Genomic DNA, 23626 nt, shown 5'->3' with positions numbered 1-23626 from the left:
TAGCCATTATTTTAATCTTTAAACCCCATAAATCTGTCAAAATAAATCTGTAATTTAAAACACACAGACAATACCATTTTAGACATTTATTGTTAAAGAAAAAATGTCCAGCAGTACTTTCAAATTTGTCTCCTATGCAATTACAAATGTCTTAAAACAATAAAAACTATTAGACATAAAGAGATTGAAAATGAACACTATTCTGAAATTAATAAAAATTACCCACAATGTAAATATGATATCAGACATAAGAGCCTCAAGAAAAAACAACTATAAGTTTGATAAAATTTAATAATACATTAAGTGTAAAACTTACTCTTAAGGCATTCGTTAAAAAAAAAATAATAAGTGCACATTCTGTGAAGTGACTCGTTTAGTGTAAACTACACAGAAACTGTATATATATATATATATATATATATATATATATATATATATCTCGTTGAAGTCAGAATTATTCGCCCCCATTTATTTTTTCCCCCAATTTCTGTTTAACGGAGAGCAGATTATATATATATATATATATATATATATATATATATATATATATATATAGTAGCGAGGCAGAGGGAAAACAGCAACACAGTTGGATAAGTTTACAGACAAGTCCCCGGAGGGTGCTTTATTTACAACGTGAATGGGGTGTAAACGGTGCTCTTCTTTAAGGTGAGGTGCTCTGGTGCTCCGGGAAGTAAGTGAAGGACAGTGAGTAGTCGGATGTGGGATCGTCACGAGCTGGAGTCTGCTGTGGAGAGACAGAGAGACAAGCGTTAGCGCATGGAGTCATTGGGTGAATGAAGCTCATCTTCTCCTTGCGTGGGCTTGGTTTATATGCCTCTCCACTAGATGACGTCCAGCTGTGAACGATCCTGTGTTGATGATTGTCCAGCTGGGTTGAATTAGCGACCAGGGCGACGTGGCATGTGTGCGCTCGTTACAATATATATATATATATATATATATATATATATAAAATATATATATATATATATATATATATATATATATATATATATATATATATTCAGTCTTGGTTGAACTATGATTCTGTCATTTACTTATTCCAAACCTGTTTGAGTTTCTTTCTTCTGTTGAACACTTAAAAGGTTATTTTTGACCAAAAAAAAAAAAAAGCTGAGACCTGTAACCACCGATTTCCACAGTATTTGTTTTCCTATTAGAAAGTCAGTGGTTACAGGTTGTCAGCTTTACTTAACTTTTGTGTTCAACAAAAGCAAGAAATTCAAGCAGGTTTGGGACAAGTGAAGAGTTAGTAAATGACAGAATTTTACATTTGGACAAACTATCCCTATATATAATAAAATGCATACTTACCAATTAAAGGTAAATAAATGTTTTGAAGTTACTACCCCAGAGACAGTCTTTATTAAGTTAAAAAAAAAAAAAAAAAGCTCTACATCAACTCATTCTTTAAGGTTTCCATGCTACGAGACTTTTTATTTTCCATCATCCATACCAAGCAAAACTTTTTGCACAAGTTCAAAGTCCTTTACTATATATTATGTGAAGAGCATACATTAATCCATACAAGACAAGAAAGGTCTGAAAGTGTGCTGTGGGTGGTGTCCAATTCATTCTTCAGGACAACAGAGACCCTCAGTGAATGCAGGGCCAATAAAGCATCTTCAGTCAGCAGGATTATCAATCTAAAAACATAATTCAAGGATATTAATGTAAGGACAGTATCAAAATGACTGAGCCAATATTATATGATTCATCAACTATTCTTGATTACAAATATGTTATTAAGTAAAAGTTTTCAAAACTTTCATCTTTTCATTAAACATGCCTAATTGTGAAAAGAATGAATGAAGTCTTACCATGGTGTTCCTAAAGAATCTTAAGTCACGCTCACGCAGCAAGACCAAAAGACCTCTGATAACAGTAGTCCGTCATGAACTGACATCATTCAGTTCCTGGAAATCAAGAATCAATTTTTTAAAAATTAAAAAAATAATAATAATTCAAATTATATTTTAATGTATACTTTAACAAGTGACCCCAAACATACCTGCTCATCATAAAACCTTTAAAAGATTAGCCAGGGTATCTGCTGTCTTGCCAGTTTTGGATGCTGTTTGCATTAAAATTGTCATCAAATGAAATAGGTGGTGGTCCAGTTTTGCAAAGAATTTGTGGGGAAAATTCTCATTTGTAACATGTTGGTACTCTGCAAACAGCAAAAAGAAACAAGAGAGAATTTCATAAAACAAACCCACACCACAAAATATACAATTCTAGAAAAAATGTATTAATATTATTATTATGTTTCATTTACTTATCTATTTTTTACCTCAGATGAAAATCAGGTGTTGATCAGATGTTGAAAGCAGGATCTTCATGTTGTAAACTGAACTCAAGGTCTAGCTGAAGTTTCACTTTCCTTGCTGCAAAAGTATCATTGATAAATACACTGTAATATTTATTTTATCTGGATATGCCAGGCATAGTAGTACAAAATAAATATTTTACCCACCTTTCACATGCCTCCATTTAAGAACCTATCTGTAGTCAGCAACACCTGACCTTCAATTCTGTATGTACACAAAGTCACAGTGTCATTTAGCTGAGAGTGGAAGTAGTACAATTACATGATGTCTAACGTTAACCTCCAAAACGGTTAGCAATAGAGCTGATTATCATGTTAGTTGCTTTGATTTGATGAACACAGATTTAATTTAAACAGTATTGAAATTTCTAAAACTGAATAGGACGACAAAGAAATTTAAGGCCTGATTTTAAAAGCTAGAAATAACAAAACGTACCTTATTGTCTAATGATGTAAAAATATATAGACTAAAATATTTATATTTTTAAGATATAAATATATTTTAAGCTACAAAATTTGCACATCAGAAAACTGTCTTCTTTACCACGTCTTGAATATTTTGTTTTGTTATTATTTTATTTAATAACATAATTTTGTATTAATGTGTTATAGATATGCATACTTTGTTTTTTAGGCTGTTTATATTCTCTCCAGAGTAAACATTTTAAAAAATAGATTGAAAAAAAAATAACTTTTATCATACCTTTAAAATACATTTGACCTAAATGACATTTAAACTCACTTAACTAATCGCATTAATCAGGTAATCATTGATATGCAGAGATGTCGTCTTAAGCGCGAGGAAATATAAAGTGTTGATCAGTGCTGGTGATTGAGGTAAAGTTAGTTTTATATTTACACATTCAGACTTTCACCTTAATAATATAATTTCAGAAAGGTAATTTTTGCATATTCTTAATGGTGAAATCATATTAGCAGCCAATGACTTTCAAAGTACAACATTGTTCAGTCAAAAAAAATAGTGAATTTAGTGTAATGTTGTTTTCATGTCATACTTGCATGTGATTTCAGAACGAATAGACAAAGAACCATGGTAAACAATTTATGGAGCGAGTCACAAGTTGTTACTAAATGAATGTATGAATATAAAACCAACTTTACCTCAATGTGGTAGTGTAAAATGAAGCTCTGCTCTGTACCTGCTCAGGTGAGGAGCGCAGCTTAAATGTTCTCCGTCAGGCTATCCTCATACATGGATCAGCAAGCAACAAGCTGCGTGTGACAGAGTTAAGTTTTGAGACTACGTTTTTGCGCGTCATCAGAAAATACCGTTAAGTGTTTAGGCGGAGATCATTTGAGTTATGATTAACGTCACGTTTCTTGCGCCTTTCGTTTCCGAAGTGCCTACAGATCACGAAGATAATACCACATTCACACAGACTGGATGGAGTTCAGCGCAGCGCCATGACATGCGGTTGTGAGAGCGCACGTCTCCATGACAACTTCAGCACAGGCTGAGAAAAGGCATACTCGCGCCAAGATTTAAATTTTTTTAAAAAATGTAATCTGCCGATTTTAAATATTTTTGTCTTTATCACACTCTGTTAAAATTCAGAGTTAACACATTACAACTAACGCTAACATTGCACTGATTCTAACTTTTTAAACAGTAATGTTAACGTTAGTTAGCAACAAGTGAGGCTAAATATGTTTTCTGTAATGTACGACATGTAAACGCACCCTGATTAACTCTACATTACATTGAACTGTTACTGTGATTATATTAATTAAAACATACATTTAATATTTCTTGGATTTGTAAATATTTTACTTACTGTAGTGTGAAGCGAGGCCGATCCGCCATCTTGAAAAAAACGAATGAAGCATGAGCACGTACGTGGACCTGGATGACGTCAGACGCAAAATCACTAGGCTGACAGAATTTGAGTTGATGAAACTTTAAAGAGACATTTTGTATAGATTAAACCCAGCAGAATTGTTCACCTTACTTGAAAGATTAAATTTTTTCAAACTCAAAAATAAGAAAAAGTTCTAAATACTCATCAAGGTTAATTAAGATAAACGAATTTTAATGATTTAAGTTAATAGAACTCAACTCAATTAATTAGTTACAGCATTAGGGTTTACAGTGTACTTAACCTAGTTAAGCCTTTAAATGTCACTTTAAGCTGTATAGAAGTGTCTTGAAAAATATCTAGTAAAATATTATTTACTGTCCTTATGACAAAGATAAAATAAATCAGTTATTAGAAATGAGCTATTAAAACTATTATGTTTAGAAACTTGTTGAAAAAAATATGCTCTCCGTTAAACAGAAATTGTGGAAAAAATTCAGGGGGGCTAATAATTCTGAATTCAACTGTGTATGGTCAGCATAATCAATAACAGGGTGTTATATCTTATACAATTGTTTCCCTGATCATCCTAAAGAGTATTTAATTTTTTCAAGGAGCTTAAAGTGATGTCTATGTATATGAAATCACTTTTGTAAATTTAATTTGATGTAGACTCACCTTTGAGGCTTGTGCCTTTACTGTTATAGGTATTATCTTTGTTGTGTAGGGACTTTCAATACATAATAAATGCTACCTTTTAACAAAGCATGCACTGAAACGTTATTTTTATTCACTGTTGTTGTATGAGCTCATTGTAGGTCACATGATGTTATCAGATTAAATAGCTGATTTTAGAATAGCATGCTTGCACTACTGCTTTTTGCTAATATGCAGTTCTGCATTCATGTATGTTTAAAAAATGACTTCCAGTTAAATCAATAAGAAGTCCAGAAAGAAATTGCTGGAGATATATCTGCTTATTATCTAAAATAAGTTCTGTTATGCACGACACATTCCGACAAGTATACCTACACACAGTCTCCTGCAGTAAAAGCAGGCATATATGGATGCGTGCTATTCTGAAAATGTTGTGTGAAAGGCATTCAGGCACGTGATAATGTTCAGGGGTGCAGATTTGTCAGCCTCTCTTTTTCTATCTATCTCTACTTGTCACACTGAGTGGAGCTGTCATGGCATACATCAGGAGTGCTACATGGCCTGGGGAAACACAGGGCAATTATGCTAATAAATAATAATAGGATTGGCTACATGACATCATGAGTGATGGGGCCTCTCAGAACTCATTTACATGACTTTGTGCAGCAATCATCGGCCCCACTAATGTAACGCTAAGCAAATGAGCCCTTTCTGAATATTGTGCAATTTATGGCAAGTCGACTGGCACGGAGAGCGAGTCTATAAATCATGTTGAAACACATGCCCCCAATGACAGCTAAATCAACATAGAGTAATTGCTTTGAAATGTGCTGGAACAGTGCTGGCTGGACAGAAAGAGAGAGAGAGAGAAGGAGAAGGAGAGGGAGAGAGTGAAAAATAGAGGGAAGCAGGCTTTGACTGAGTGTGTTGTGCTTCTGACCTCCCCGTGACACCTCACATACATATTCGTTTTTTGGGCACAGGCTGCTTTTTCAGTTTTAAATCTCATAATGTACAGAAAATGCAGCCTTATGACAGAGAGAATGGAGAAAATATCAAGCATGCTTATGTAAACTCAGTTCAACGTAAAATTTAGGTAGTTTTGGGATCAGTTTGTTCAGTTGTAACTTTTATGTATTGGCAGAAAAGAGGCAAATGAAACCATATGATTTCATTCGTACAAAAATACACAAATCTAATTAATAAATTCAATACAATTAAAAAAATACGCTCATCCAATTCGTAAATTCAAAACACAATTCATAAATACACAAATCCAATTTATAAGTTCAAAACACAATTCACAAATACACAACTCTAATTAATGAATTCAAAGCAATGAAAAAAATACGCTCATCCAATTCGTAAATTCAAAACACAATTTATAAATACACAAATTCAATTTATAAGTTCAAAACACAATTCACAAATACACAACTCTAATTAATAAATTCAAAGCAATGAAAAAAAATACGCTCATCCAATTCGTAAATTCAAAACACAATTTATAAATATGCAAATCGAATTTGTAAATTCGAAACACAATTCATGAACATGCAAATCCGATTTGCAAATCCAATACGCAAATCATAAATATGCAAATCCTATTCCTTATTTCAAAACACAGTTCATAAATATGCTAATGCAATTCATAATTTTGAAAACATGATTCAAAAATACATAAACCTCATTCGTAAATCCAAAACACAAATAAAAAGTCCAATTCATTTGGTGAAAATATTGCAGATTTTTACTTGTGATTTCGCGAACTGTGTGTTTACAAGTTTATAAATTGGATTTTGTAAATGTGAATTGTGCTGTGCATGTATGAATTGTCATTTTATAAATTGATCTAACAAATTTATATGACCTAGCAAATAAATCAAACTAATTGTAGTTTAGTCATTTTAGTAACTAATTTAGTAACTAATATGTACATGTATTGATTAATAAATTAATATTATTATTGATAATAATAGTAATAAGTTTTACCCTGATGAAGGCAAGTTTGCTGAAACAAGAAGGCGCAGATGATTGGCTTAGATAGAGTACATTCCCACTGTTTACCAATCAGAGGTAGAGCGGGTTTGCGCACACATCAGTGGCACACACCAACATTCAGGAGTCAGAACGATGGCAAATCCAACAAGTTGAAAGGTAGAGTTTGCAAACTGGAAATATGAGCACTACTTTTCCCTCGATGAGGTGAAAGGCAAGAATGTTGATGTATTGTGGAACTTATGCCCAGGAAAAAAAGAGTCTCTCTCCGTCTGTGACAAGTAATTCTAATCTAATGAAGCCCCTCACGTCATCACATACCCCCACAAAATTAGTAACTACGCAGGTGATAATGTGAGCTCTGCAACCATTACAGGAGATGAAGCCACAACGTCAATGCAAATAAAACTTCATTTTTCTCCACCGCAAACACTTATTACTCAGACAGAATTCAACCAAATTATATCTAGATATATAGTTGAGGACATGCTGCCATTGTCTCCCACATTGTCCCATAACAAAATTAAAATAGTGTGGATTAGTATACAATGGTTTATAATGATTTTATGGTCATCTGACAGTAACGCAATAGTTACTTTCGCTGGTAATTAGTTAATTTTATAATTATGTACCTCAGTTACTATTTGTGAGATGTAACTCGTAACTATAACTAATTACTTTTTTAAAGGAATGTGCTCAACACTGATAATTGCCATGTCAGTAAAGTTTTTTTTAACTAATTTATAATTTACTAATTATAAATTTACTAATTTTTTTTAAATTTATATCAGGGCTGTCCAAACTCAGTCCTAGAGGGCCGGTGTCCTAGAGTTTAGCTCTAAATCTAATCAAACACATCTAATCTAATCTAAACCAGCTAATCAAGTTCTTGCTAGATATGAAGCAAGTTGGAGCTAAACTCAGCTCCCTCCGGGACCGAGTTTGGTCACCCCAGCTTTATATTATATAGACGAATTCCAAATTTCATGATCACTTGCAAGAAAACTAAAACAAACACAAGCTCAACCATACTTGCTTCTTGACGTGAGAACAAACCTTACTGGTTCTTTCATTTGCTGCTTGAAATGCAAGAATGAGCCTCATTGGTTCTCATGCATTAAGCAAGCATGATTATGTTTGCTTGACTGAATACTGTAATCTGATTACTTTTTTAATGAGAATAAAAGCCTAAATTTTTGCATCTTATACAATGATCCAATCTCTTCATCTCTTAATCAATGGTTTGAAGACTCTGAAGATGAACAAATTTCATCACATTTTATTTTGATGGTCTGTTTGTTGAATTTAAGTTATATTGCATATACATGCCAAGTACTTCTCATTAGATTCTGAATAGACTGTTAGGTTGGGGTTGGGGTTGGGGTTAGTGTAAGTTGGCATGTACTTGCAAAGTTTCTTATAGTCAGTTTAATGTCTGTTGAAGGAGCAGTATCAACAAATATTAAGAAGACAGCCTACTAATACTCAAATGGACCTAAAAAAATAAAGTGTTACCCAAATTTCTCATAGAATGGCACATGGGTAAATGATAACAGACTTTGTAATTTGGAGTAAACTACCTCTTTAAATGTAGGGAGAGCATGTCCAAATAGTAAAACACAAAAAAGCCACAGGATTAAAGGTAATAATGTTTGGTTCATGCGCTGACTGATCCTCCAATAGACCATTAAAAGGTTTTAATTTAGTTTTCTTGTACAGTATATGTTGATTTGATTCTTAAAATGCAGCTACTTGCAGTTTATGAATCCCCAAAGAGCATGTTTGATGTTTGTAATGTACAGCTGAAGTAAAAAAAAGTTAGTTGCTAAAACTTGGGTGAAATATTCCAAAAACTTTTGAAGTAATTTTCTAATAATTCTTTCCAAAACTACACAATGTGATAATTTACAGAGATGCTGATGTAGTAGACAAAAGTGAGCGTCCACCACAGGCTGAACTGCCCTGCTCCACCAGCAGAGGGAGCGACTGAGGCCTAGGCATCAGCATTAGTCTGTATGTGCCACAGTGAGTTAGCAGAGCTCCATACAATGACCATGCTGTATTACAGAAAAGGGGGCTTACTGCTAACACTTCACCTCTACACCACACTTCCACAAACACACACACTTCAACATCACACACACACACAGAGCGCAGATTTAGCATCAAGCCACTGACTGATTGCTTCAGACACTGTCAACTACTGAATGACTGAGTGTGCGTGTGTGTGTGGAGCTGTCAGTGGGGCACCAAGAGTGTTTTTTAGAGTATGTGTGCAGTGATACGTAGCAAACACTGGCTTGTCCATCATCATCCATTACCCTGACAAGGAGAGAGATTAATGACCACGGGGTCAGCGAGGGGCGCCTGCTCGCCTCCCTCCCTCCCACACACACACAGTCTTTGAAGCAAAGCAGGGTGTGCTGCACACACAAAACCAATAATGTATACAGTATAAACTAAGTACAGCAGAAAAGGGGGAGAGAGAAAGATCTGGATTAATCGTCGTTTTCCCAGGGAAGTATTGTGGTTATTCTCTTGCAATTCCACGTCCTTTCCATTTACTCATGGTAGCATATTGAGTTACGCAGTGCTGTCAGGTCTTTCAGCAGTGTTAAGTCGCCGTTTGAGCTTGAGGGCAGGTTTTCATTCCAGCTCTGGACTTTCTCCGGCTTTCAATTCGTTCCCTATGTCTATCCTCGGCTCACTGTGGACATTACAGACCCTGAGCCACACGGAAATGATTTTAAGTAGATTAATATTCACCCTACAGTCAATCGACTGCTTATATGGATAGAAAATGAGCCTTTTTGTGACTGCTGGAGATTTTAATTAAGCAGAGTGAAGTTAGAAAAGCGTGAGTACGATGTTAGCATGAAGTTAGCATTGCCAAGGTCACGGGATTGAGTCCAAGAAAACATACATACTAATAAAATCGCTAGAATTTGTCAGGTTGGATTGAAGCATCTTCCAAATGTCTTTTGGATAATCTCCTCTGTGTACAAAAAAGCAGTTATCCTGGTACTAGCATGTTAGCATCTTGTTTTTAAAACTCAGCAAAGCGACTGGATTATGAACCTGTTAAATAAACCTGTTGTTACTTCCAACATCATTGGATCTTGGTCCAAAATCTGCCCTCAGAACCACCTTTAACATAAATCTCGTCATTGTCATGAGTGTGGCGAGGCGATACAAAATCTCTGCTAGATTCATTAAACAAAACTTGGCAGCCACTTCAGTTATTAATTTCTATGCTGCTTGATGATCTTTATTATATTTGCATAATGACGGAGACTGCTGATAAGCAACATATCATGGCTAATGCAGTGGGCCTTAATTAAAAACAGCTCGTTAAGATGAGTGTGTTCATTACTGGGACAGATGGCTTCTATTAGTTCTTCTGCCATCACTCATCCTCATGTAATCACACACAGCGGCCATTTTGAAATGTCCTCCTCAATGAGCCTGAAGGTCTCACAAAGATTAAAGGAAGGTTTACTATACTACACTTATGCTCATTGCTTGTTTTAGTGTTAGCACTTTGTTCGTTAACTAAATCCTTGATGGTGTAACATGTCATGTAGGCTGATGCTAGGTCTCACAGCTAGCGAATAGCGATGCCATGGCACAGTCATATGGAAATATCATACACATATCATACGCATACATTCATATACTGATTTTTAACCAAAGTTTTACCCATTACCATATTTTTAGGGTAACCTACTAAATCTTCTTGGTATTTTAAGGTACAATCATAAGCCCTGGTACTATGATGATTCTATATCTTAATTTTAACATTTTTGAGTTTTTTTGTTAGTGTACAGTATGTATAATATATTTATCATAGTTATTTTCTAAGCATTTAATAAAGTATAATTCTACAACTTTGTAAGTGCATATAGAAATATATATATATTTTAAGATTAGTTTTTAATTAAGCATCGAATATAACAGTGTTATAAAATGCAGCATTAACTATTAAGCATCAAATAATATAATATAATATAATATAATATAATATAATATAATATAATATAATATAATATAATAATTGGATTTTGTTATTTGTGTATGTCAGTGATAAAGTTATACATGAAGGTAAGTTTTACAACAAGTTAAAAGTTTTAGTAAGTATGATGTTGTAGCTAAAACTATGATTGCCAAGGTCACTGTATAATGGAATTCCAACTGTTAGTGTATGTGCTAATGTAAGCTAAGCTAACAGCACAAGCCAAAGCTAACAGCAGCGCTAGGGCCTACAGGCCTGGACTCTCAGCCTAGAACGGTGACTCTGTAGGACAAATCACGTTCAGCGGCCCCGAGAGAGATATTACATCAGGTTAACTGGAAAGCAGTGTGTGTGTGTGTGTGTATGTGCGTGTGTGTGTGTGTGTGTTACTGCGGAACATTATTATCCTCTGAGTGTTACGTAGTAATTGTGCCTCGTGCTGTTCAATCGAACTGTCGCTTTAGCTTAGCCCTCTGCTCCCTGGCCTGACAGGTTCATACACACACACATTCGCTCAAGTACCCAAAGGCTGAGTAGACTTGACATAGGAGTCCTTGGAGCTTGGCAGTAGCGACTAGCCAATGCTGACTATGAGCTCTAATTATCCACTCTTCGTCCTCATCTTCCTCGTCATCGTTAGTGCCCGCTCGCCTTGTCAGAAGTAATCGGGCAGCCGTCACCTCTCCCCGCTGCCCACAGGGTTGTCAAGGCGACCGTGGAAAGGTCAACACCACGCAATTAAATCTCCCTGCGGTGGGCAGGAGAGAGAGGAGAGGAAGACGACGCTGACTGTGACACCAGGCCCCTAATGCCTTGCACTGTAGCCTACTTATGCTGCTCATCACAAGAACACACACACACGCACACAGACTCCAGTCCCTTCATTTATCCCCAGCCTCCTCCTATTTTCACCTCCACACTTTTTCTCTTTCATTGTGAAGGAATGGATGTGTTTGTTTGTCTTTCTCTGAGTAGAAAACGGACCGTATTCTAGATTACTACAAGATTAGACACAGTGTTCATTTGTTCAAAACTGTTTGCTTTCACTTTGTTTTGTTTGGAACTGCTTAAGCCAAGAGATCTGGGTTTCTCTCATTCTTTCTTTTATTTTCTCATTCTTCTCACCCTCTTTCCTCTGGTCGATCATTTGTCTTCGAGGGCTTCTTTTTGTTAAAAGGAGTGTTCACCCAAAAATAACAATTCTGTCATTGTTTACTCACATCCATTTTGTTCCGGTACTGTATATATTTGTATTGCTCATACTTTGAGGAGTTTTTTTTAATTAATCTGAGCAATGGTTCACAGCGCTGTAAACTCCAAAAAGTACCAACACACAGAAGAGGGAAATTAGAGTAGTTCATGTAACCACGTATAAAAAAGTATCTGTTCAATAACAGTTGCCTATAGTTTCCCAGAGGGAATTTGTAATGGATTTCCACAGATTTCTGAGCCCATCCTTGATCCCTTGAAGGCAAGTCATTTTACACGGTGGTCATCTTTAAAATACCTCTCGGGCAATATGCTCAGCAATTCTGTTTGAATGGGGAATCCAGCTCTCCAAAAACTGTTTGCCAAGCTTATGCTTTGTAACTGTAAAACCATGTGCAGTTTATTGAAAACTTAACCAGGCAGGCAATGGTCAAAGGGAACAAACAGAAGCATGAGGAAATTCCAAAAGCGTAGTCAGGTCAAAGGCAAATGGTCGATACAGGTGGCAGACAATGTAAACAAGGAAACAAAGCAAGGGCCAAACACGGATAGACCCAGGAAATGCTTAGAAATGTTAAAGGGTATAATCAACAAGACTCAGCATGGTGTGTTTGTGTTTGTTTGAGAGGTGTATAAATAGTCTGTAATTAGTCCTTAACAGCTTCAGCTGTATCTGTTTGCAATCATAGGGGATCCAGGCCAGGTGTGTGAGTGAAGTTCATGATGGGATTTGTAGTGCAGTTAAATGTGAGTGTTCTCCAGCAGCCTGCAAGAGCAACACATCAGAACATGGTTAAATTTTTTATCCGGAATCACAGATAAAGTTAAACATCAATCGTCTTAAGTTACAATTATGAATGTTCGAATCAAACTACATCAGCATTTTTTTCAGGTTGCACAAGCTAATACGTAGTCAAAAGAAGCGAGATCATGCCATGGCAGAAGAACAGCATATACTACTACGACAAAGATCTCCTCAGGTACAGGTTATGTGCTTTATTCAGTGTTAAATGCTCCCAATGTAAATTTAAATACCATTTTACATGACACTTACTGTAATACTACTTAAAGCAGTGCAAGATATTCTCAGATCTTGAAAATAAAATAACTAGCAGACGGCTTGAAAATTAAATATAGAACAGCGATTCAGTGCAAACCAACAACATCAGTCACTCATAGACCGTTAATAATGTTAAAGAGGTTTAATATGCTTAAATTAGATTAAAAGCCTTCATCATTGCGTTGGAAGTGCAGTGGCCGGTATTCAAATGTTTCTTTCATATTAAGTCACTTTTGGTGCAGACAGTCAAATTGCTTGTCACTGAAATCTTGTGTTACGTGTTGTTAGGTGTTACACTTTTCCCTATTCAAAACTATACAAGTGATATATCGTGTATATTCTATAGGCAATATGCAAATATTTCAATGATTTATGTGCAAAAAAAAGTTTGTAAAGTAATATTCTCACAATTTTAGTGGCTGTATAAGAGAGCTGCTCTAATATTATTTGCATTTTAAACCTTACATAAAAGAAGATATTTTTATTATTTTAATTCATTTTCCTTCAGCTAAGTCCCTTTATTTATTAGGGGTCGCCACAGCGGAGTTAACTACCAACTTATCTTTTATGCAGTGTATGCCCTTTCAGCCACAACCCAGTATTGGGAAACACACATACACTCTTACATTCACACACATACACTACAGCAAATTTAGTGTATTCAATTGTCCTATTGCGCATGTCTTTGGACTGTGGGGGAAATCGAAGCACCCGGAGAAAACCCACGCAAACACAGGGAGAACATGCAAACTCCACACAATAAGTCAGCGGATAATGTCTGTCTCTACCTATAGCTCACAAATCACAACAGTTTTCTGTTCATTTTCCATTTCAAATTGCATTTTGGGTCACTGATTTTAGCTCTTACTGTACATCTTTTGATGTTGAAAATGTATCTTTTGATGAAGTTAAAAGTTAATGAAAATAACTTAGTAGTCTAAAACTGCATATTGTGTAAATAATAATAATGTATATTGATGTTTAAAACCCGCTCTTGTTTTTGACCCATATACAACTTAAGCTTCAGCACAAACGAGATGATATAATTCTTTCAGTTCCACTCATAAACCTTTCATCTTTTGTTTTGTCCTCAGGCTCGACTGGTGCAGTCGCTGTGTAAAATGTTTTAAATAGTTTTCCTTTTGTGTACCATGACAAAAACCACAGCATACAAGTTCAGAATGACATGAAGATGATCAAGCAGTGACCGAATCTCAACTATTCATTTAACCTTCTGTCATGTAAGCCTCACACACGTCTTCCAGTCCATCTTTATTGCATGTAACCGAACACACACCTCTTCCTTTGATCAAAATCTCCCCTCTGACCTTCTTCTGCACACACACTTTCTTGTGACCTTGTTGGCTTTCTCTCCTCCCCTTTCCTGTGTGTGTGTGTGTGTGTGTGCACGGCAGTGACTAGCCTGACTAATGTGTGCACGGCCCCCACCCTCAGAGTGTGTGTGAGTGTGTGTCAGTGGCCAGCCTGACTAATGTGTGTCCTGGCCCCCACCCTTCCCATCCATCAGGCCCTGCACATTGTTTTGACGTCTAGTTAATTCTCGCCTGATGATTTATCAAACTCTTATTACGGCCCGCTGAAAGCCTCATTTATTGTCTTGATGTATGGTAATGATAGGCCTACTGCAGCCCTCCTGAATCTTAACTAACTCCTCTACTTCTCTGCCTCTCTCCCTCTCTTTCTCTCTGCTTTTATCATCCTTTGCTCTCTCTCTCTCCCCCCATCTCTTCTGTTCACATTAGGTCATTGCCAAGTGCTTTATCACTTTCTAAGTCATTGTTTCTGCAGTAATCTCTCTCTAGTTTTAATATCCTCTCTTTCTCTCTCTCTCTGTGTTTTAGTCGAATGTCTCACCACAGGAAATTATGTGCAAGATTATTCTGTTCCACCTGTGAGTGAAGCGGCTCCTCCATCTTTAGCCCATTACACCCAGTAAACGCCATAGATTTCCTCGCATAGATCTGGCCACATCGCATTAGCTTTATGTTAGTCTGTAAGGTCTATAGGCCATTGGTTTCCGTTTGGCCTGATCGCCGCTGACAGAGGATCAGAGAACTGCTGGTGTGTGCGACTCTTTGGGAGCATCGGATATCAGCTACAATAAATCCACAATGACTTTGTTACTGACACATAACAAAACACTCTGTTTAATAATTCACCATAGAGCAGGAATGCGGGGCTATTAGCTATTTGCTGCAATGCAATAAAAAGGCTTGTGAGAAATCAATACAGCCAGACTATTTCCTGGACAGTCGTTCGACCACGTTCTTAATGGATGTGCGATCATTATCGTTGCAAGCATGGTACTGTACAATGTGACTGCATTTTGGATTTTTTTCATGTTTAAGGTTCAAATCTGCATGTAGGATGTCCCATTTGATGATTAACTTGAAGAAGCCTCAGAGAATTATCTGCTAGTTGTTATGTTCTCAATTTCACATCCACTGGATAAACTTGCTTTCATACAACAAACAAGTTAAAGGTATATTTTACACCTCAATTTACTTATCATTAACCCTTGTTCCAAACCCATAAGATATTTGATTGTTCTTTGACTATGTAAATATGCATACTTCTCTACAAAGATGGTGAAATACAGTATGTAAAACAGCTACTTTAGTGCTATTGAACTTATTCTTGTAAGATTGGAATTTTATTGGCTCAAGGCTTCCAGTCTCATTCACTTCCAATGATTTTTTTAGCCATTAAAAACAGCAAATTTTTCAGCTTGATGGTGTAAACTTATATTTTCTTATTATTTAAAATGTTGATGTATTGTCCAGCCTGATCTCACAAGAAAACATAACTGCTTTACATTTTGTCAGTTTAGTGGCTAATTCAGTTCAGTCATATGAAAATGTACGATTTAAAAAGGAGGCATGGCACCCAACCGTACCCCTTAAGCCAATCGTCATTGGGGATAAGCAAATTGTACTAAATTGTATAATGAGATCATACGAATAGCGTTTTTTCGGTGAGATTGTATTGCTATTGTCATAAACACTAATGTTTGTAAAGCAAATAGCTTGATGATTTAGTGAATTGCCATTTATGAGTCATTTCACAATAGGCAAATGAATCAGAAGTACTAAAACAACCGCAGAAAAGAGTGCACTCCAAAATAGCAATAAATAAGGTAAATATGTTAAAATTTACAGAATGAACTAAAGGCAAAAAGTAATGGATGACCTGCTTCTTGCTGACCATATGGCCATAGACTAGTGATGGATTTGATTAATGGTGAAGTGATTCGCATGTGTTGTAAAACTACAGTCACACAATAGTTTGAGCTTACAAAATTCTTCATATGGCACTGTGAAAAGGAGCGGTAATAAACAGAATGAGTAGGCATTAAAAAGTGAGCGACTGCTCCAAATTTTTGTATAGAGAGGTCATGATTTGATCTTCTGTTGGTTTCATGCAATCATGTGATGCGATTTCACAGGTCAGAGTTTACCAAGCTTAAACGTTCGAATGCAGTAACATGCAAAATTTGTCGCGCTAACTTGCATTTCCAGTCTGTTGCATTCACATATCTATAGGGTGAAAAGTGCAGTGTGACTGCAGCTTTAGTCAAACATCATTAACATCATGACAGGTGTAGCTCATTTACACTGCATTTACACAACACAATTATACATAGAAAGTCATTTCTAACCTACACAGAAAATATGTGATTTTGGGCACCAATGTCTCTTATGTACTTGTTGTCTAATGTAGTCGCTGAAAAAATATTTATTACACTGAAGGATTCGGATTTCTGCCTTCCAATCCATCTCAGCATGAATCAACATTTATCCTTTTCTCATCATCCTGTTTCTAATTTTTTTTAAATTAAGAATAAAGTTACCACATTGCTTAATATAAGAATGTTCAGTGCATCTGCCTGTCTTTTTGTAACTATTTTCAGGAGCCACCAACTTAGGTTAAGAGGTCACGGAGACCTCGAGTGAAACGGAAGGGCTGAGGACTGGAAACAACCGTTTCTAGTGTTATTTCTATGAGTTAAAATGTCTAAAGTGATTTTGTAAGACCTTGATTAGCTTGTTCAGATGTGTTTGATTAGGGTTGGAGCTAAAATCTGCAGGACACCGGCCCTCCAGTAACAAGTTTGCTGATTCCTGGTCTAGTGGATGTCTGACGTTGATGCTTAAGATATTGTTCAGAATATTACGCACACACCCACGTGGAAATGTTCCTAGTCTATCTGTGTTTTAACCAATTAGGTAAGAACACCTATATGTATGACGCAGTTAATGACATTATGTGAGAGTATAATTGTTATTGATTTGTGATTTTAAGCAGAGCGGCCTAGGAACTCATTCTACTGATGAAAATGCAAACTATCTTCAGTAAACTTCATTTATTTATTTATTGGAATCTGACTCTGGTTCTTCTTCATCTGACAGACTGCTCATTATTTGGGTTAAAACAGTAAAAAAATCCCTAAAACACAGACTAACAATGTTTAATACAGGTAGAGTGTACTCTAAGCAAAACACATATCATTTGAAAGGTCTGACATTGAAGATTTCTTATTTGGTGACTGATTTGTGATGAATCCATAAAATCTGTAAATTGGGTGACACCCATTGGCTATTTTTTCTACAGTGCCAAAAAAAAAATCTCATAAACCTTGATTTTTGTAGCATAACTTAAAAATGTTAAAATTAATAAATTATACACATAAACTATAAAACATTTAGTGTAGTATTTTTTTACAATAAACTTACACTATCATTTTTTAAATGCTGTTCATTTTCTTTAAAAAGAGGCTCATAAGTTCATAAAGGTTCATTTGAACAAAGTAAAAGGAACAACATACTGGGAAGACCATTTCAATATTCTAAATAATGTTGTCCATTGTAATAACAGTTATACAAAAAATATATAATTCCATTATCAAAAAATCCCGTGGTTCCAAGAGACATAGATACCCATAAAGATTTTTTTACAAGTGTAAGTGCAATAGGAATGCTGTTTGACCAATCAGATTCAAAGACTAGGGGCCCTATCATACACCTGGCGCAATGCGTAACGCAAATGTTGTTTGCTAGTTTCAGTTTGACGCAAGTGTTGTTTTGACGTGTTGCACCACCCTGTTTCAATAGCAAATGCATTTGCGCTCATAGGCGTTCTGCTCTAAAAAAGGAGGTGTGTTAAGGTACATTGCTGGTGCGTTGCTATTTTAAAATACACTGCTTTATAGACCAGCAGAGAGGAGGTCTTAAGTGCAGCTCAGAGTGTATCGGTTGTGTGCCTCGCTGAAACATTGCTTAATACACACAGGATGTACAGCAATATGCAAATATCTTCATAAGTGAAAAAAGACTCTTAGGGGAATGGGAGATGAGACTCTGATTGGTTTATTCTCAAAACACACCTATAACTCATTCAGAGAATAAAATCAACCCTGTTAGACCATGCGCTGCAGCGCAAAGTGGATTTTTCAGTCCTTAAAATAGCAAAAGTTGATTCGGAGATGCCCTTAATGTTTTTGTGCCCTGTGCTTTGAAATTTGCTCTAAGATCGTTAAAATAGAGCCCTAGAACTATTTACACTTATATGTGGCAACAGAAAAAAACATACTTATGAGGATTCAGATTGAAATATAAAAACATAAGACACCATATGACCAGCTTTTTGTCTTTTCTAAAGCTTGGAATAGTCCAGTGTAATGTTTAAGACTTTTAAAACTTTTGAACATTATTTAGCATATCTTGTTTCCTTTCATGTTTAGTTTGGGAGTAAAAGTCATATGAGAGTGAGTAAACAATGACAGGGTTTTGGTGATGAACTGTCCCTTTAAGGTCAGATGTTAACGCCATACAATGTATTTTCTTGTTAATTAGCTATTATTTCAAACTGAGAACAATCGCATGGCCATGCAAAGACAGAAATTGAGATCCTCTAGCATGACTATTCTTCTCTTTCACTGTTTCCCTCTCTTTCCATTGGTTCCTCAGTCCCCATGAGAACGTGCCCCTGGGGGTCTTTAAATACTTTATTGGGCTGTAACATTACCTTAATGTCTCTCAGCATTTCATCTGCCTACAGCCTAATGGGAAGTGATGGCAGCCATGTTTCTCTGCAGCAACGGCCTGAAACACATGGCTTCAGTTTCTGTTTCACAGGTGTGTGTGTGTGTGTTTTCTTTTAGGTAATGGGAACATGATGATGTCACTTACTGTTTGGAGTATCCAGTGTTCCTTTATGTGCAGGATAATTATATGACTTCTCTATCCCGCTCAGACTGTTCACACTTACGTAATCTGGATTTACTTCTAATCTAGACAGGAAAAGAAATTGAAGCAACTTGTTTTTCTCCTTTCATCATCATATCTTTCTCCGCTCTCTCACCTTCCCTCTTTCTGCAGATGAGCGATGAGAAGAACAGTGAAAGAGGTCAGACATTAGCAGGGCTATCTAATGACTGTTGCAGCTAGGCATTATGGGATGGGTGATCTGTCAGCGCCTGTCAGCGACGGGCCTTCCATTAGGGTTGCACCTGAGTGATGGGACACACATACTCTGCGCACACACACACACACACACAGGGCTCCAGACACCTCACAATATAACGGTTCCACCGCTGCTATGCATCATGTGTCATTCTAGAGCCCTCTATTTAATGACCCTGTCCATCCACACGCACACATCGCTCAATGTAAATTACACCTGACCCAAGGGGACAGACAGGAGGACAGCGAGAAGACTAGAGTGAGACAGCGTGAAAAGAGGAGATGTCTTTATTAAACTGAACATGAGACGCAGGTTATCAGACATGCACGCGTGTGAATCCATGTTATCAGTCATATGCATCTATTTGTGTTCTCTGAGGGCTGAACATCGCTTATTCTGCTACTGATATGCACATGTTGTTCTGTGTGAATCAGTCAGAGCTGCCACTATAACTGGATTGTTGAGCTACTAGAATGTTTAGCTAAATTCATTTCTATCAGTACAAATCCTAGTGAGCTGATCCTACTCTCTACCTACTCAGTAAAAAAATATCAGCTAATTACAGTTCCAATATTTTGTGCTTCATAAGCGTTTCTTGATTACTTATGGGTTGGAATTACATCATGGGATTTTGATCTGCTGCAGTTTAACAAAGTGACTTTTGTTGAAATTTAAGTAGTTTTAAATAATATAATGTATAAAAGAAATATCTAAAAATCATGTATAAAAAAAATCACAGAAAAAGTTCTGGCAGTTTATTACAAGGTTTTTGTTTCATTAAAAAACAAGACCAACCCAGACAGTATATCACTTTAAACTATTCAATATGATAATAAAAGTAAAATTTGAAACTTTTTAGGGTTAAAATTGTTGGAAGATCCCATAATGCAATTCAAAATCTATCACTCAATCAATCAATCTATCTATCTATCTATCTATCTATCTATCTATCTATCTATCTATCTATCTATCTATCTATCTATCTATCTATCTATCTATCTATCTATCTATCTATCTATCTATCTATCTATCTATCTATCTATCTATCTATCTATCTATCTGTCTGTCTGTCTGTCTGTCTGTCTGTCTGTCTTTCTGTCTGTCTGTCTGTCCGTCTGTCCGTTCGTTCATCCGTCCGTCCGTCTAAACAATAATTGAAGTCCATCCATCCATCCATCCATCCATCCATCTATTCAAACAATAATTGAAGTCTGTCCATCCATCCATCCATCTACCCATCCATCCACCTATCTATCTATTAAAACAATAATTGAAGTCCGTCCATCCATCCATCCATCCATCCATCCATCCATCCATCCATCCATCCATTCAAACAATAATTGAAGTCCATCCATCCGTCCGTCCATTCATCCATCTACCTAAAGAATAATTGAAGTCAATTCATCCGTCCATCCGTCCATCCGTCCATCCATCCATCCATCCATCCATCTATCTATCTATCTATCTATCTATCTATCTATCTATCTATCTATCTATCTATCTATCTATCTATCTATCTATCTATCTATCTATCTATCTATCTATCTATCCAATAATTGGTCTATCCATCCATCCCTATAAAGGTCTCCCTATCTGCCCCTCAACCATCAGTCTCTATCCCTCCGTCTTTCTATTAATGTTATGACGAGATCATCGCCCTTTCTTTCCCGTAGGCCTCTCAGTCCTTGCTTCTTGACGAGAATGAATCACCTTTTCTTTCATCCGTCTCTCTCGTCTTCCCTGGCCCTCTCCTTCACTGTCACCCCATCCGTCATCTTATCCCCGGTTATAATACAGCCCATATGAGCTGATTGGCCCGAGATGGTCTCCACACACTTTCATTTAGGCTCTCTCCCCCTCACACATACACTCCGTCTCTGTCCCTCTCCTCTATCCTTATTCCATCTCTCTCCCTCTCCGTCCCTCCTTCCTCGCCCCAGCTCCTTATTGCTCTATCAATCTCTCCCAGCAGAAGATCAATACATGCTTGCTTGCTTTCCTTCTCTGTCTCTCTTTTCTCGCTCACTCTTTGTCTACCTCCTCACCCGAGGGGACTCTATTGGTAAAAAGAGAAAATATTGATTTTGGACTGCCATTATCATTAAGAACAACTGTTTTTTGCACCGTAGAAATCTCTTAATTAAATTTTAAATTGTGTATGATGTTTAATCAGTCTGCACTGATTGACAAACGATGATGCTTTTACTAAATTGGCATTTAAAATACATTTTGTACCGATTGTGACTAGGACAGAGATTAAGGGGGGTTCTCCTAGCATTCAGATTAGTGGGCAAGCAAGATTTTAATGTGATTATAGTTATATGCTATATTATATACACCCACGGACCACTTTATTTCACTGTAAAGAAAATGCTGGGTTCCACACAATTCCCAACACAAACCTATTAAGTTAACGTAATTGTTTTTACCAATTTAAGAGGATTGAACATAAAACAAATAAGTTGTCCCAAAAACACCTTAAGAATTGTGTTGTTTTAGCTCATTTTAAAAAAGTAGTTTAAACAAGCAGGAAAAATAATTGTCTGAGAGTAGGTCCATGTTCAGCTGCTCCATAATCCAACTACATTAGTCAGCCAATCACATGACAGCAACATATAGCCATGTACAGATGTTTTGTAGTATTGTCGATTCAGAATGATAACATTAAACATGGCATGACTGTTACTGTCGGACGGGCTGGTCTGAGTATTCCAGAAACTGCTGATGGACTGGGATTTTCATATATAACCATCCCTGGGGTTTACAGAGAAAAGTCTAAAAAAAAAATATATATAAAATAGTGAGTTGCATTTCTGTGGGCTAAAGTGACTTACAGTACTAGCTTAGAGAAAATTCACCAGATTGATAGAAAGCACAGGATACTCAAATAACCAATAATTTGAAGCAAATAAGCTACAGCAGCAGAAGAGCACATTGTTGTCAGATAAGAACAGGGAATGAGCCCACAGTTCATACAGGCTTTCCAAAATCTGACAATAGAAGATTGTAAAAAGCTATGTTTCCATCCAAAAACTTTTATTCACATTTTTGGTATATCACATTAAAAATGTTAAATGGAAACACCAAGATGTGTTTAAAAAAATTACAAAAGAAACATTTAAAAACAAAAACTGCAATAAAACAATATAGTGGCTTCTCCTACGATAGCAAACTGCATTTTTATTTTTGATATTTGGCTCCAGAAAAAAAAAGTGACCTCGGCTCAGTTGGTGTTTCTGTGTGGAGTTTGCATGTTCTCCCTGCGTTCGCGTGGGTTTCCTCCGGGTGCTCTGGTTTCCCCCACAGTCCAAAGACATGTGGTACAGGTGAATTGTCTGTAGTGTGTGTGTGTGTGTGTGTGTGTGTGTGTGTGTGTGGATGTTTCCCAGAGATGGGTTGCGGCTGGAAGGGCATCCGCTGTGTAAAACCGTGCTGGATAAGTTGGTGGTTCATTCCGCTGTGGGGACCCCGGATTAATAAATGGACTAAGCCGACAAGAAAATGAATGAATGAATGATTGAGGGTGGTGGGCCGGAGGTAAATATACCATACGATAAAGTTGTCAAAGTAATTTCCACATTTTTATAATAATTTATTATATAATTTATTATTTAATGCAATAAGGTATTAAATAATTTAATTTTATTAATAATTATACATTTTAATAAATTTTTATTTAACATTTTACAATAAAAAGCATGAACAATTCCATTTATAACACACAAAAAAGGCTAAATAAAACATTTAATTTTTAGATCAACAGTTAAAGGCATCTGTTAAAGACATTCCCCCGAAAATTCCTCATCATTCTTATTCTCTTCTTAGATGTGATGGAGGGTCAAATTAAAGGTTACTGTGGGCCCTAGTTTGGGCATCACTGATGAAAACAGTGCTTTATTTTCAAATGTCTAGTGCTTTATGTTCAGTGCTTTATGTTCAAATTCCAGTTTTGCACATACATTTAATTTGCACCTTTGGATGAAAACAAAGCTAATGGCAGGAACAACAAGTTACAAAACATCCCATCATCAAGCACAATG

General features: G+C 36.3%; 1 long non-coding RNA gene across 6 annotated transcripts; it reads right to left on the bottom strand.

The window, feature by feature from the left end:
• Window positions 1-591: 591 nt before the first annotated feature.
• On the bottom strand, window positions 592-4191 carry LOC137495588 (uncharacterized). 6 transcript variants are annotated; one of them, XR_015491187.1, is made up of 8 exons: window positions 4147-4191; window positions 3511-3583; window positions 2498-2555; window positions 2315-2408; window positions 2033-2191; window positions 1842-1937; window positions 1538-1667; window positions 592-745 (listed from the first exon to the last, which is right to left on the bottom strand). It is a non-coding gene; the product is annotated as an uncharacterized LOC137495588 (long non-coding RNA). The 6 variants fall into 6 exon arrangements; XR_015491185.1 differs by lacking the exon at window positions 3511-3583; XR_015491186.1 differs by lacking the exon at window positions 3511-3583 and having other exon boundaries at window positions 1550-1667.
• Between the last annotated feature and the right edge of the window lie 19435 nt (window positions 4192-23626).

This window comes from Danio rerio, chromosome 5 (genome assembly GCF_052040795.2).
Source record: "Danio rerio strain M-AB ecotype USA chromosome 5, GRCz13ab, whole genome shotgun sequence".
Taxonomy (NCBI): Eukaryota; Metazoa; Chordata; class Actinopteri; order Cypriniformes; family Danionidae; genus Danio; species Danio rerio.
This window is presented reverse-complemented; position numbering and strand designations above follow the sequence as displayed.